Consider the following 13812-nt stretch of genomic DNA (forward strand, 5'->3'; position numbering starts at 1 on the left):
TGTGTCCTAGGTAAGTATGTACCTGTCAGGCAGGGAGGAAGATATAGAACGTGTGAGCCATGGTTTACTAAGGAAAAAGTGGAATCCCTGGTCAAGAAGAAGAAGGCTTATGTTAGGACAAAATGTAAAAACTCAGTTAGGGCGCTTGAGGGTTACAAGGAAGTCAGGAAAGACCAAAAAAGAGAGTTCAGAAGAGCCAGGAGGGAACATGAGAAGTTGTTGGCGGATAGGATCAGGGTTAACCCTAAGGCTTTCCATAGGTATGTCAGGAATAAAAGAATGACGAGAGTTAAATTAGGGCCAATCAAGGATAATAGTGGGAAGTTGTGTGTGGAGTCAGAGGAGATAGGGGAAGCACTAAATAAATATTTTTCGACAGTGTTCACTGTAGCAAATGAAAATGTTGGCGTGGAAGGTACAGAGATACTTGCATCTAGACTAGAAGAAATTGAGGTTCACAAGGAAGAGGCATTAGAAATACTGCAGAGTGTGAAAATAGACAAGTCCCCTGGGCCAGATGGGATCAATCCTAGGATCCTCTGGGAAGCAAGGGAAGAGATTGCCGAGCCTTTGGCATTGATCTTCAAATCATCATTGTCTACAGGAGTAGTGCCTGAGGACTGGAGGATAGCAAATGTGGTTCCCTTGTTCAAAAAGCGAAGTAGAGACAACCCTGGTAATTAGGAAAGATTTAGGAAGCGTAGAATGGGGAAGGAAACTGCAGGGGATGAGCACATTAAAAATGTAATTACAGACCAGTGAGTCTCATTTCAGTTGTTGGTAAAGTGTTGGAAAAGGTTATAAGAGATAGGATTTATAACCCTCTAGAAAAGAATAATCTGATCAGGGACAGTCAGCACGGTTTTGAGAAGGGTAGGTCGTGCCTAACGAATCTTACTGAGTTTTTTGACAAAGTGTCCGAATAGGTAGATGAGAATAAACAGGTTTATGTGGTGTATATAGATTTCAGCAAGGCATTCGATAAGGTTCCCCACAGTAGGCTATTATTCAAAATGCAGAGGAATGGGATTGTGGGAGACATAGCAGTTTGGATCAGTAATTGGCTTGCTGAAAGAAAACAGAGGGTTGTAGTTGATGGAACATGTTCATCTTGGTGTCCAGTTACTAGCGACGTACCGCAAGGGTCGGTGTTGGGTCCACTGCTGTTCATCATTTTTATAAATGACTTAGATGAGGGCTTAGAAGGGTGGGTTAGTAAATTTGCGGATGACACTAAGGTCGGTGGGGTTGTGGGTAGTGACGAAGGATGTAGTAGGTTGCAGAGAGACATAGACAGGATGCAAAGCTGGGCTGAGAGGTGGCAAATGGAGTATAATGTGGACAAGTTTGAGATGATACACTTTGGCCGGAGTAATTGGAATGCAAAGTACTGGGCTAATGGTAAGATTCTTGGGAGTGCAGATGAGCAGAGAGATCTCAGTGTCCATGTACACAGATCCCTGAAAGTTGCCACCCAGATTGACAGGGTTGTTAAGAAGGCATACAGTGTTTTGGCCTTTATTAATAGAGAGATTGAGTTCTGGAACCAGGAGGTTATGCTGCAGCTGTACAAAGCTCTGGTACAGCCACACTTGGAGGTATTGTGTACATTTCTGGTCACCGCATTATAAGAAGGATGTGGAAGCATTGGAAAGGGTGCAGAGGAGATTTGCTAGGATGTTGCCTGGTATGGAAGGAATGTCTTACGAGGAAAGGTTGAGGGCCTTGAGGCTGTTCTCGTTGAGAGGTGACCTAATAGAGACATACAAGATAATCAGAGGGTTAGATAGGGTGGACAGGGAGAGCCTTTTTCCAAGTATGGGGACGGCAAACATGAGGGGACAAAACTTTAAAGTGAGGGGAGATAGTTATAAGACAGATGTCAGAGGTAGTTTTTTTACTCAGAGAGTAGTAAGGGTATGGAATGCTTTGCCTGCAACGGTAGTAAATTCGCCAAGTTTAAGTGCATTTAAGTCGTCATTGGACAGGCAAATGGATGTACATGGAATAGTGTAGGTGGGATGGGCTTCAGATTAGTATGACAGGGCGGCGCAACATCGAAGGGCCTGTACTGTGCTGTAATGTTCTATGTTCTGTTGGAGACAGCACTCCCAAGTAGGGAGTAACTTGCTAGATCTTAACAGCCAACTCACCGTAAAATCTGGGACTGTGGAGTGGGCTCGTTTTTATTTCCCCCTCCACCCCAGTCAGGCTCTTTGGGAGATCATGTCATAGCTGCTGACTTGTAGTTCCAGAAACTGTTCACCTCACTCAGTGACTAATCGTCTTGTGTGAACCTGAGAGAGTGTAGAGCAGGTGGCTCCAGCAAATTGGCTGGAAGATTCACTCCCGAATGTTTTCCTCCCTGTCACGTGCCAACAAGAGGATTCACTGCGTAGTGATCAGGAGCTCCCTCAACCTGCAGCGTATTTCCTCAGTCCAGCTTTGGAATCCTGGGGCCAATTATACTTAAGCAAACTCATTACCCTTTTCAATATGAGGTCTAATTGCATTTGTAGTTCCACTATGTTCTCTGCCAGAACACAGTGAGCCACTCGGAAGGATTAGAAGGAGATGTGTTTTCAAAGCCATTGTTCCTTCCCTCTTGCTAATGTAACTGAAAGGGAAAAACCCCCCCAGCTTTTACAGAAGACATGCTGCAGTTCTGAAGTGCTGATTGTAGCAAAATTTGAAGACGTCAAATGATCAGTAAAGGAATATTCCAGTCTCTCTGCTTTGCGCCTGCTTGCACAGCCTCACTCAGGAGGGCTCTGACCTGTCACTTGGCTGCATGATGTGGCGAGACTGGGCACAAAACCAAGGAATGCGTTCCAATGGGTTGGCAATGGGACCTGAGCTCAGAGGTCATTTGTCACTGCAGTTTTGACATTCTAGTCCAGATAGATTTCTTAGAGTTATTGCTTTCCAAGAAGTAAAGTGCTTAGTAAATCAGATTTAATAAATATCATAGATGTGCAGCTTGCTGGGGAGAAAACAGCAGGCTAGGCTGGAATCCCTTCTGCGTTTTAAAATACTTTGATTTCCTACGTGCTGTTTTCAGATGGACCCTCTTGTATATTCTTCCTCTCTGTGACGCCAGTGGCACTTTCTCTGGTCATCCAGACCAGATGTTCAGGTTGACCACATCACTGAACCTGCCCATGTTTTCCAGCTGTGCTACACTTCAGATGGATATTTTAGGAGTTTCAGGGGAGTGGGCTGAATGTCTGCTCAAATACTGGACCAGGAATGGTCTTTGTCAACTTGCAACAAGTAAGTTCCCTGTTCTGTCCCTTTTTTCACAGGTACAAGCCCCCTGTCCATATGTTTATTCAAGGCACATCTCTTCACCATCTCCAGTGACTTTATGGGATGTGCAGTGCAGGTCCTTTCCATGTTTTTAGTGTACTTTCTTCATGTAGACATCATCCGCAGTTTAACTTTAAGTGATTTGTCCATTTTTATCTGCAGTGTAGCAACCTGCTCTGTTGGGACATTACCAAGGTCTGCAGGTATACCACTGCCCTTAGACTGCACAAAGGCCTCATTAAAGGAGTGTTGCTCAGGGCTTTGAAGGTGCTGTTTTGCAATGAAACGCAAACCTGTTATAGTTAGTTGAGTCTTTGAAAGTTCAATTTTTGCTGTTGAGCCTGCAAACAAATTTGCAAATCAATCCAATATGTCTGCCTCAATTTCTGGTCATGTTTTTAAGGGGGTGGGTCAGCAGCCACATTTGAACAAGTTTGTTTTTGCTGATGCTGCTGGGAAAAACAGAAACAGGAATCACAAGCTCTCTCATGAATGAAGTATCTTTGTGCGTTTCCAGCGGCTGGTCAAACCTCCTGCCTCTCTTGTGACACTTATTAGGATGGAGAAAATTGGATCAGTCACAGAATTCAGAACTTATCTCGGTGAAAGTTGGATTGCTGGGCTGGGAATTTCCACGTTGGCAAAGGAGACTGTGAGAAATTCATATGAGACAGTACAGACTCGAAGGTGGTGGTTTCTGTTAGGTCAGAACCACTGAATGTGGAAATCAGCATTTGGGAATGACCAGGTGAGGCAACAATTGGGGTGGACCTCTGAAGCTAACTCATAATCAGGTTCCAATTATAAATCAACTAGGTGAAAGTGCGGACTGCAGATGCTGGAGATTAGAGTCAAGAGTGTGGTGCTGAAGAAGGACATCAGGTCAGGCAGCATCTGAGCAGCAGGAGAATCAATGTTTTGGGCAAACGTCAGCCCTCATTCCTGAGGAAGAGCTTTTGCCCGAATCGTCAATTTTCCTGCTACTCTGATGCTGTCTGACCTGCTGTTTTTTTCCAACACCACACTCTCAACTCCAATTATCAATGTACTTCTTGTATTACTATTAGCTTCCATTCCTTTCCTTTTACCCAGATAATGAACAGAAAGCTACTTGAGAGCAACTGCCATTTAAATGTAGCTCGTCCCCAAGTATTCAGTGTCGATATCAGATAACACCAAGAACAAGGCAGAATCACCGATTATAGGTGGACTTGGTTTGAACCATCCTGCAAGCACAATGACCTCATAACTTTCTGTGTTATGCCAGCTCTGGGAAATTTAGAATTTGCACTAAGTTGTAGCACTGGAGCCCTGAGGAACACTGTGCTCAAAAACAGCAAGATTGAATATTGTTGCAAAGTGCGACACATTGTTGAAGCTTTGTCTTCACTCATCAAGACAACGCAAGAATGCCAAATTTCAAACAATCGCAACAGCTTACACTGCAGGAGAAAAGGATACTGATTGGTTGACCAGTTGCCTATAATTGGCCAAGTCTGCAGTGAAAGCAACAGGGAGCTAGCTATAGGTTCCACAAGCTCCCAGTAAATTTGAAAAAGACACAAGGGTTGCATACGGAGAATAGGCCTCTGTTTGAATGTATTATATCACATCGCTGGAGCATGTGGGACTTGAACCCAAGTCTCCTGGCTCAGAGGTAGGGACACTACCAGTGCACCATGACAGACCCTTCTAAAGGGGTTGAAGAGTTGATTCCTGTTCTACTCATTTTGGTTAAGATGGCACTTCAAATATGACACCTGGTTCCAACCCCGAGCAAATGTGCTATGAACTTGACTGATTATTGAATTGAATTGAATTGAATTTATTGTCACGTGTACCGAAGCACAGTGAAAGGTTTTGTCTTGCGAGCAATACAGGCAGATCACATAGTTAAGGAGCATAGATAAGTAAATAATAAGTAAACAGCGGTAAAAGCAAAAACACAGGCACAGGCGAAATTGGGTGTTAGGTTAGCTATACCTATATCCTGGGCAGCACTTGCTGAACTATTGGGGGAATCATGTCTAACAGTAGACAGTTTGGTTTTGGGGTTTCCAAGGGTGGGCTGATTGAGTATGCCTATTGCAAACAACCAAAGGAGCATTCTGTTAGCCAATCACTGGGATATATGTCCCAGTGTGACATCCTCCCTGAAACTCATTATGATGTTGCTCAGTGTGTGGTTGGCACAGCATTCTTTTGCACTGACAGCAATGGGGAAAACAACTCACTTGTGTAGCCACTGAATAGTAGCAGCATGAAACAGCTCTTGTTCACAATTTTGAGATACTTTGCCTTCCAGGATAATTAGATATTGACCGACTTCACTCTTCTTGAAGAAAGGGAGTAAACAGTTATTGGAAGGTGTGGTTTCTGGCATGAGAAGAAAATAAAATTAACCAAATTATAAGACACTTACACGCTCCGTCAGGGAATAGTTTGCTGCATGCTTTGGTGATAACACATGGAACCAAATTATTATAAAACATTCAAAGTAATAGACAAGAGGAGGCATAAGGGACTTAGTAATTAATGTGTACTGAACCACGTCAATATGAAATTCCCTCATTAAGCACATGTATAAGAGCTGAAGAAGTTTGCTCTGTTATTCGAGCCTGCTCTGTCTGTTTGAGGATATGTGATTTCATATTCAGAGCAAGGTTATGTTGTGTTACACATATTAACCTGGATATTATAGACCTCAGCTGGGTATGTTTTCAGTTGGGGCGTGAGGGCATCTAAAATATATTGGGTGCCTAACTGGCTGCCTTGCTTCCCACTGCTAACCTTGTCCCCATCATATGAAGGTGGTGTGCTGTGGGTAAGCTGCTTGCTGGCTTTCCAGCCTTCTTGTCATTAGCCCTATTGAAAGCTTTAAGTACTTTACTGCTGCTCACCTAAGACCCTCAATCCACCTTTACTGCCATTACGTGCTGTGATGTGAGAGGGCCTTTTTTTAATGAGAAAAGAAGGGTTTGTATGGGAGTTCAGGGGGTTGGTAGGTTATAATTTGTGGTGTGTTCTATAGACCACCTGTCTGAACACTTTTACTCCAGCTTAGTGCTTCCAAACTTGGCCTCCAAAATCCAGCTCCTCCCTTGGGACCACATTTTCTTCCCCACTCTACTGCCCTAATGACTTGGGAATTACCTTGGTCTGGATGCTGTTGATTAACTCTGGGGGACCCCTTGCCAGCTCAGTAGTGCCCACTACACTATTGGCTGGCAGCTTTTAAAGGTACCTCCACTCAGAGGCAAAATGCAGAGCCTCAGCTTGTTAGGACTCTGCTGGTGAATTGTGTAAAGTTCTGGGCATAATACGACAGGAAGGATGTGAAAGCTCTGGCGAGAATGCTGATGAACAAGTTGGGACTGTGCTCCTCTTGGAGAGAAGAAGGCTAAGAGGACACTTGGTAACGGTTTTCAAAATCATGAGTGGTCTGGGTAGAGTAGATGGGGAGAAAGTGTACTCTAAAGAAGCAAGGCTGAACTGAGAAAATGTTTTCACTGAGCGAGTAGTTAAGATATGGAAGTGTGTACTGCCTCTGTGTGGTGGAGGCAGGTCCAATTGAGGCTTTCAAGTAGGCATTGGATAGAAATAGTGTGCAAGGGTATGGGGAAAAGGTAGAAGACTGGCACTAAATGATGCTCATTTGATGAGCTAGTGCAATCACAGTGGGTTGAATGGTCTCCTGCTCTCTACCAATTCTCTGGGAGTTGTCATTGCTGTGGGGTGGCCTTTTTTTTAATCAAGTCTGCCATTTTTGTTCTTTTTTCCAGGTTGGGTTGGAGGAAGCATAAAATTCAGCCCACAATTTTCCAAACGTTTCTTTCTTCGGTTTGTGTTCATTTTCTTTTTCCAGTTGTACCCTCTGCAAATGTGAGCTCAATGGAACCTCTGCTGTCTGTATCCCAATTCCTATTTGATCATGTTTGTTATGTGGCTCCTGATCTGTTCACTCCTCAGTTTAAAATCTTCATCGTTGTCTGCAAATTCATATGTAGCGTAACCCCTCCCTATCTTTGTAACCCTATCCAACCCTACCACCTTCCCAGACTCCTCACCCATTTCCGTTTTGTTGCTTCATCATTGGCAGCCATGTCTTTAGCTGACTGGGCACTGCAATTCTCTACCTAAAGCTCTCAATCTCTTACTCTCCTCCTTTTCAGATGCTCAATCAAATCTATCTCTTCGAGCATGGTTGCAGCTACCCATCTTGATATATCCATTTATGGCCTGATGTTGAAGTTAGTTTGGTAAGTGCTCCCACGAAGTGTATTGAGCTGCTCTATGAGGCCCAATGTTCTGTTGCTACAATGCAGCTACTCTCTTAAAGCATTGCTCCAATTTAGAAAAAAAATTCTAACTTACCAAAAAGGCCACTGGATCATAGTCACACTCACTTTCCCTTCTGAGTTCAGCTAGTCTTGGATATAGAATTGGCTGAGTGGCAGGTAGCAGACGGTAATGGTCAATGGTTGTTTTTGTCACTGGAAGCCTGTGGGGTCAGTGTTGGGACCTTAGGGGTGTGTGTGTGTGTGTAGGACTTGAATGTGGGAGGGTTAATCAGTATGTTCGCAGATGATATAAAAATTAGGAGGATGATAAATGTCAAGAGGACTGGCATAGATTGTAAAAGGATAAAGAACAGCTGGTCAGATGGGCTGATCAGTAGCAAATCAAATTCATTCCAGATAAGTGCAAGCTGATGCACTTGGCCAGGACAAACAAGGCAAGGGAATGCATGATGAATGATAGGATGCTGGGAAGCACCAAAGATCAGAGGGACCTTGGTGTGCATGTCTGCCAGTTCCTAAAGGTCATGGGACAGGTAGATAAAGTGGTTAAGATGACACATGGAATGCTTAATGTTGTTATCTGAGGCAGAGAGTTTAAGAGCAGGGAGGTTATGCTGGAACAGTACAAAATGTTGGCTAGGCCACTGCAAGAGTATCATGTGCAGTTCTGGAATTTGCATTATTGGAGCGATGTGAATGCACTGGAAAGGGTATGGAGGAGATTTATCAGAATGTTACCTGGGCTGGATTAATTATGAAGAGTTACTGGGATTGTTTTCTTTGGAATAGAGGAGAATGATTGGGGGATGTGTGAACTGAAAGTGCCATTCAATGAGATCATGGCTGATCTGTGGCCTATCTCCATATACCTGACTTTGGCCCATATCCCATAATATCTTTGCTTAACAACAAAACTATCTCTGATTTAAAACTAACAACTAATCTAGTACCCACTGCCATTTGCGGGAGAGCGTTCCAAAGATCATCTATACTTTTTGCACAGAGGTGCTTCCTAACATCTCTCCTGAATAGTCTGGACCTAATGTTACATTGTGACTCCTCTCTTAAAGTGTTACTGCAATTTAAATAAAACTCTAACTTGTCAAAAAGGCCACTGGATCAAAGCTACAACACTAAACATCCCTGCTCCAACCGTGTGGTGCTGAGGCTAAATTGCTTTGAAACTGAGATGAGCTGATTTGAGCTTGAGGTCTGAAGCTAATTATTGCACCTCGTGTTTTGGCTAACTCTGTGGAGGTGAGGAATTGATTGTGAGGTCTCCTGACCTAATACTACATGAAATGACGTGTGTGCCTAAAGGGGCAACATGAGTGATTGCGCATAACCAGATCATCTGTCATGTCAGAGTGGGGGTCAGCATGACTGATAACTGATGGGGACCACCAGATTCCCATTGTAATCCCTCAGGAAATGCAAGAGTTTGTTTCTCCGGGGATTCTGTTGGTCTCCTACTGCCATTAGAGAGCTCGTTAGTTTGATGTTCCCAGATGGACACACTCTCTTCAAGAAGGACAGGACAGTTTCCTAACCTCATTAAACCAGATGAACTAGCCATTACCAAGTTGCTGGCTGTGGGACTTTTCCATGTCTACCATGTTGCCTTAATTTACAATGGCTATACTGCCAAAACACCTCCATTGGCTGTATAGCACAGGGAAGGTTGTGGAAGGTGCTAAATAAATACAAGTTCTTGCACGCACTAGTTTTCATAATTTTCCAATTCAACTCACTTCCCTATTAAATTCTTCCGTTTCCCGAGTTTGATTTCTGGACCACTCCAGTTCACATCCAACAAAATAAACGGTTTGTGGGGAAAGTATGAAACTTTACCGTTCTATTGCTTCATCTCTTAACTGTGTCTCAGCAGTTGAAAATGAATTGTGTTTGTTCTGTTTGACAGTATCACAAGAAGTTGTCATTACCTTGAGGGATGCTGGAAATTGTTTCAATTAGGTGCCCATATTGCAAAAAGCTCTGAAAAACCATCTTACATTTTGAAATGAAATGATTTGCTTGACATTCTTTTGTAGGTTACCTTCCTTTTGTCAGGTTTCTTAGTTCTGAGTGTCTCCACACCTAAAATAACATTTTCCATCTGAACTGTTCGCTCATGCTTTAAATGGAGAGCAAGGAGCTCATTTATTCGAAATTAGATTGTCCCTGCTTCGGGGACAATGAAAACCCTACCTCATCAGATCAGTTACAACCCAGCATGGATCTCAGCATCAGCAATTCATACCTCTGAATGGGTCTGCACCGATGATCACCATCTCCAACTGTTCCTGTTTCAAAGAAATAAATTCTACGATAATAAAGACATGGCATTGGAAAATTAGTTCCCATTATGACAGTGAGGTAATTAATGAGCATTGCACGGTAGTTGATAATCTAATGTCTATTATCCAGTTGCACTGATACTGTACATCTGTGTGCATTGTTGAAATACCACACATGAGCAGAGGCCAGCTTCCAGGGTACATACAGTTCAGGAGCAGCTAAATGTGAATGGAGGAAGGAAAAGTATCTGCCATTGTATTAAATTATTAAATAATATCTGACTATATTCTATAAACTACTGACTACTTCCATCTTTCTACCATCGTCAGAGACTGAGCCAGACTGTTCACAGTTCATTTTATCTATGACTGTATGTAGTTCCCTGTAACCTGTCTCCCTACTTTCTTGAATAGAGGAGTCACACCTGCTATTTAACAATCTAATGGGACTTTCTCAAATCTAGGAAATTTTGAACGAATGCATCTATTATTCCAACAGACTTCTTTTAATATTCATAGGATAATCTCCATCTCCTGGGAATTTATCAGCTTTCAGTTCAAGCATCTTCTCTGTATTGTGCCCCCGGTGAATGTAATTATTTTAAGATCTTGCCTCTCTTTCACCTCCTGATTTACAATTATTTCTACAATTTTTTTTTTCTATCTTCACTGTAGAAGATACATACAAAGCAGTTGTTTAATTCATCTGCTATTTTTTATTTTCCATTATTAATTCCCAAACTCACCCATTCCCACAAAACTTTTTATCAAATTTTCATCTCAATCAAAGTTGATTCAACATGTTGGTCTCCAGAATGAAAGTATTTTCTTTTTGTTGTAACAATGTCATCTCTAATTTAAGTTGGCTGCTACTCTTGCATCTTTTCTTATCTTCCTATTCTTTCAAAATGTACCCCTGAATACTCAGGTCCCAGTTTTTTGTCACTTTACAGCCAATTTATTTTTAGTGATGACTGTCAGATCATACCTATTTATTTCTATTTGCATTGAAAATTCATCTGTCTTGTCATAAATTTTGCAAGTGTTCAAGCACAGGGTCTTTAATTCTGTCCCTTTAGTATTTTGATAACTTCTAGCATTGCCTCCTGGTGTGCTCTTGTTTACATGCTTTATACCTTCCTGCTGCCCTCTAACAATAATTTCAGGTCTTTATGTAGAGTTCAGTTATATTCATGAGAGTAAGGTAATCTGAGAAAGGACTATAATACTGTCCAGCTTCGTGGCAGAGATAGTTAACACACACTCAGTATTACTGTGCTTGCATGTTGTGACTGGAAAGTAATCAAGTTTCCTTCAATCTCTAGGGCTCCAAAGCTTAAAATTGAGCTCAATAATATCGTATTTCTATTTCTGATTTTATTTTCATCCTTCTTGCATGTGACCTTTGCATCCCCAGATGTCTACTTGAAAAGGATTTGAAGACTTAATGGTTCATTGAACACATCAAAAATAGACGATGGAAGATATTTCTCGATCCTTCAGAGAGTATGAGGCAGAAATTGGTTACGGCAGTGGCACAATATCTGTTAATATATAGTATATCACATAGATGCTCACTTCCATGCATTACAATCTGAGACAGTTTTCCTCCGACTCAGGAAGACGCTTTGTAGCATCTTTCGGAGAGGGTGGCATTGTATATGGCAGCCATATATGAAGAAGGCTTGGGTTGAGAGTTCATTGACTTCTTGATTCCCCATCCCCGATAAAATTGATGACAGCATTAAGGACAGCCTTTCTGTCAGAAACTAGTTAAGTAATTGCCTGTTTGGGTTTCATCGTAAAGCACTTAATTGTGCTGTTTTTTTAAAAAAGAGTCATGAAACGAGTGCAAAAGCAACACAGCCCTGAATTGGCCTTGAACTGAGTGGCTTGCCAGGATACTTAAGAGAGCAGTTAAGTTCAACTATTTTGCTTTGGAGATGCCAGTGTTGGACTGGGGTGTACAAAGTTAAAAATCACACAATACCAGATTATAGTCCAACAAATATTATTGGAAGCACTAGCTTTCAGAGCGCCGCTCCTTCATCAGAAGGAGTGGAGCTCTGAAAGCTAGTGCTTCCAATTAAACTTGGTAGACTATAACCTGGTGTTGTGTGATTTTTAACTTTGTACAACCATTTTGCTGTCATTACAGGTTCCACACATGGGACAGACCAGGTGAGGACAGCAGATTTCCTCCTGTTTGCAACCTCCTGGGGTTCCTGACCTATTTAAAGCTCAGTCATGCACCAGGTCATATGCCAGTCAGGAGCTGCCTTTCGCATTGCACATGGGAATAGCATGGCTGCCTCACAGGGCCAGGGACCCGAGTTCAATTCCAACCTTGGGCGGCTGCCTGTGGGGAGTTTGCACATTCTCCCTGTGTCTTCATGGGTTTCCTCTGGGTGCTCCAGTTTATTTCCATAGTGTAAAGATGTGCAGGTTAAGTGGATTGGCCACACTGAAATTGTCCAGTGCTCAGGGGTGTGTAGGCTAGGTGGATTAGTCGCGGAAATGTGGGGTTATTTGATAGGGGGCTTGATTTGGATGGATTGCTTTTCAAAGGGTCGGTGTGTGGACTTGATGGGCTGACTGGACTCCTTCCACACTGTAGGGGTTCTATCCTTCTGTGTGGTGCAAATGTTGATTAACAATCCAAGCCTGAATATTGACTCAGTCTTGTTACCTGCGGGCAAGGATAGCATTTAGGGTTGTGAATGGTATGAACCACTATGCCATCAACCATGAATATCTTATTATATAGCAAAGAATTTACAGCACAAAAACAGGCCATTTGGTCTGCCAAATCTGAGCCATCATTTATCCTTTATCCAAACAAATTATTCTAATTACATTTATCCACTCTGTTTCCATTTCCTTTCCATTTCCCTTCTGTCATCTGTCTTTCCAATCAAATTTTATAACTAGATTATAGTTTGAGTCACAATCATTAATCGCGAACATTTCTCAGTGTGCTTTATTCCAAATTTTTTCTTTTTAATCTGATGTCCAAATTTTTTTTTGGACCCTCAACTACGAAAAACAGTTTAATTCCAGGAACCCTGCTACATCTCTTCATGATGATTAAACACTTTGATACTGTCACTCTATATTCTGTGTTGTTTAATTATATCACCTTTCTTCCAAATCTTTGTTCTTTGTATTTCCCCAGTATCCTATCCTGTCTGAATTGTAGCTTCACAAAAGCTTTAGTATTCTTCTGTAAATGCTGAAAATGTGTTGCTGGAAAAGCGCAGCAGGTCAGGCAGCATCCAAGGAACAGGAGAATCGACGTTTCGGGCATAAGCCCTTCCTCAGGAATATTCTTCTGTAAATGCACAGCACTCTGAAATCTGATTAATATTTAATAGAAATTCATCATCACTGCTTGGTGTTTGTATTCTATAGATCTTGTGATAAACCTTAGAATTCCATTTAGGATTTTTATGACCATATCAACTTGGTACTGGCTGCTATTGGCGGACTTCTGATTTGTAGTAGTAACTCAACCTTAGCTGCCACACAAGAGACCTTGGTGTTTGCAGAACAAAATGTATCTAGGTCCTTGTATTCATCCCACTGCCAACCCTCCCCACTGCAATATTGTGAAGCTGTGTTTGCACTAGAGTGTTGTAGTATAAATTAGTTTAAAGCAGTGATTGCTTTTAATCGTGCCTTACATTGTGTTGGTATTGTTGATGGAATGGAATTGAAGTTTTGAATTATTGGACCTCTTCATGGGGAGAGTAGAAAGAAATCATTGTCAAAACATTTTGTTCTGATATAGTAAGTGGTTCTGCTGATAGAGGAAGTATTAGTTTTGTGTTACTAACATCTGGCAGCAAACAATCAGCACTGCGTTTGAATTTTCAAAGCTCACTGCCACTGTTAAAACAAAGACA

The 13812-nt window shown here is 42.1% G+C and overlaps 1 protein-coding gene across 2 annotated transcripts in view; it reads left to right on the forward strand.

Annotated features, from left to right (window-relative positions):
* LOC122539454 (chondroitin sulfate N-acetylgalactosaminyltransferase 1-like) overlaps window positions 1–13812 on the forward strand; it is a 192387-nt gene that overhangs the window by 36412 nt on the left and 142163 nt on the right. The window contains exon 2 of one of the 2 annotated variants that reach the window (XM_043674305.1): window positions 7482–7568. The exons of the other annotated variant lie outside the window; for it this stretch is intronic. The gene's annotated coding sequence lies outside the window, so the exon portion shown is untranslated. The remainder of the gene's footprint in view (window positions 1–7481; window positions 7569–13812) is intronic. 2 annotated transcript variants of the gene reach the window in all.

Source organism: Chiloscyllium plagiosum, chromosome 32 (genome assembly GCF_004010195.1).
Source record: "Chiloscyllium plagiosum isolate BGI_BamShark_2017 chromosome 32, ASM401019v2, whole genome shotgun sequence".
Lineage (NCBI taxonomy): Eukaryota > Metazoa > Chordata > Chondrichthyes > Orectolobiformes > Hemiscylliidae > Chiloscyllium > Chiloscyllium plagiosum.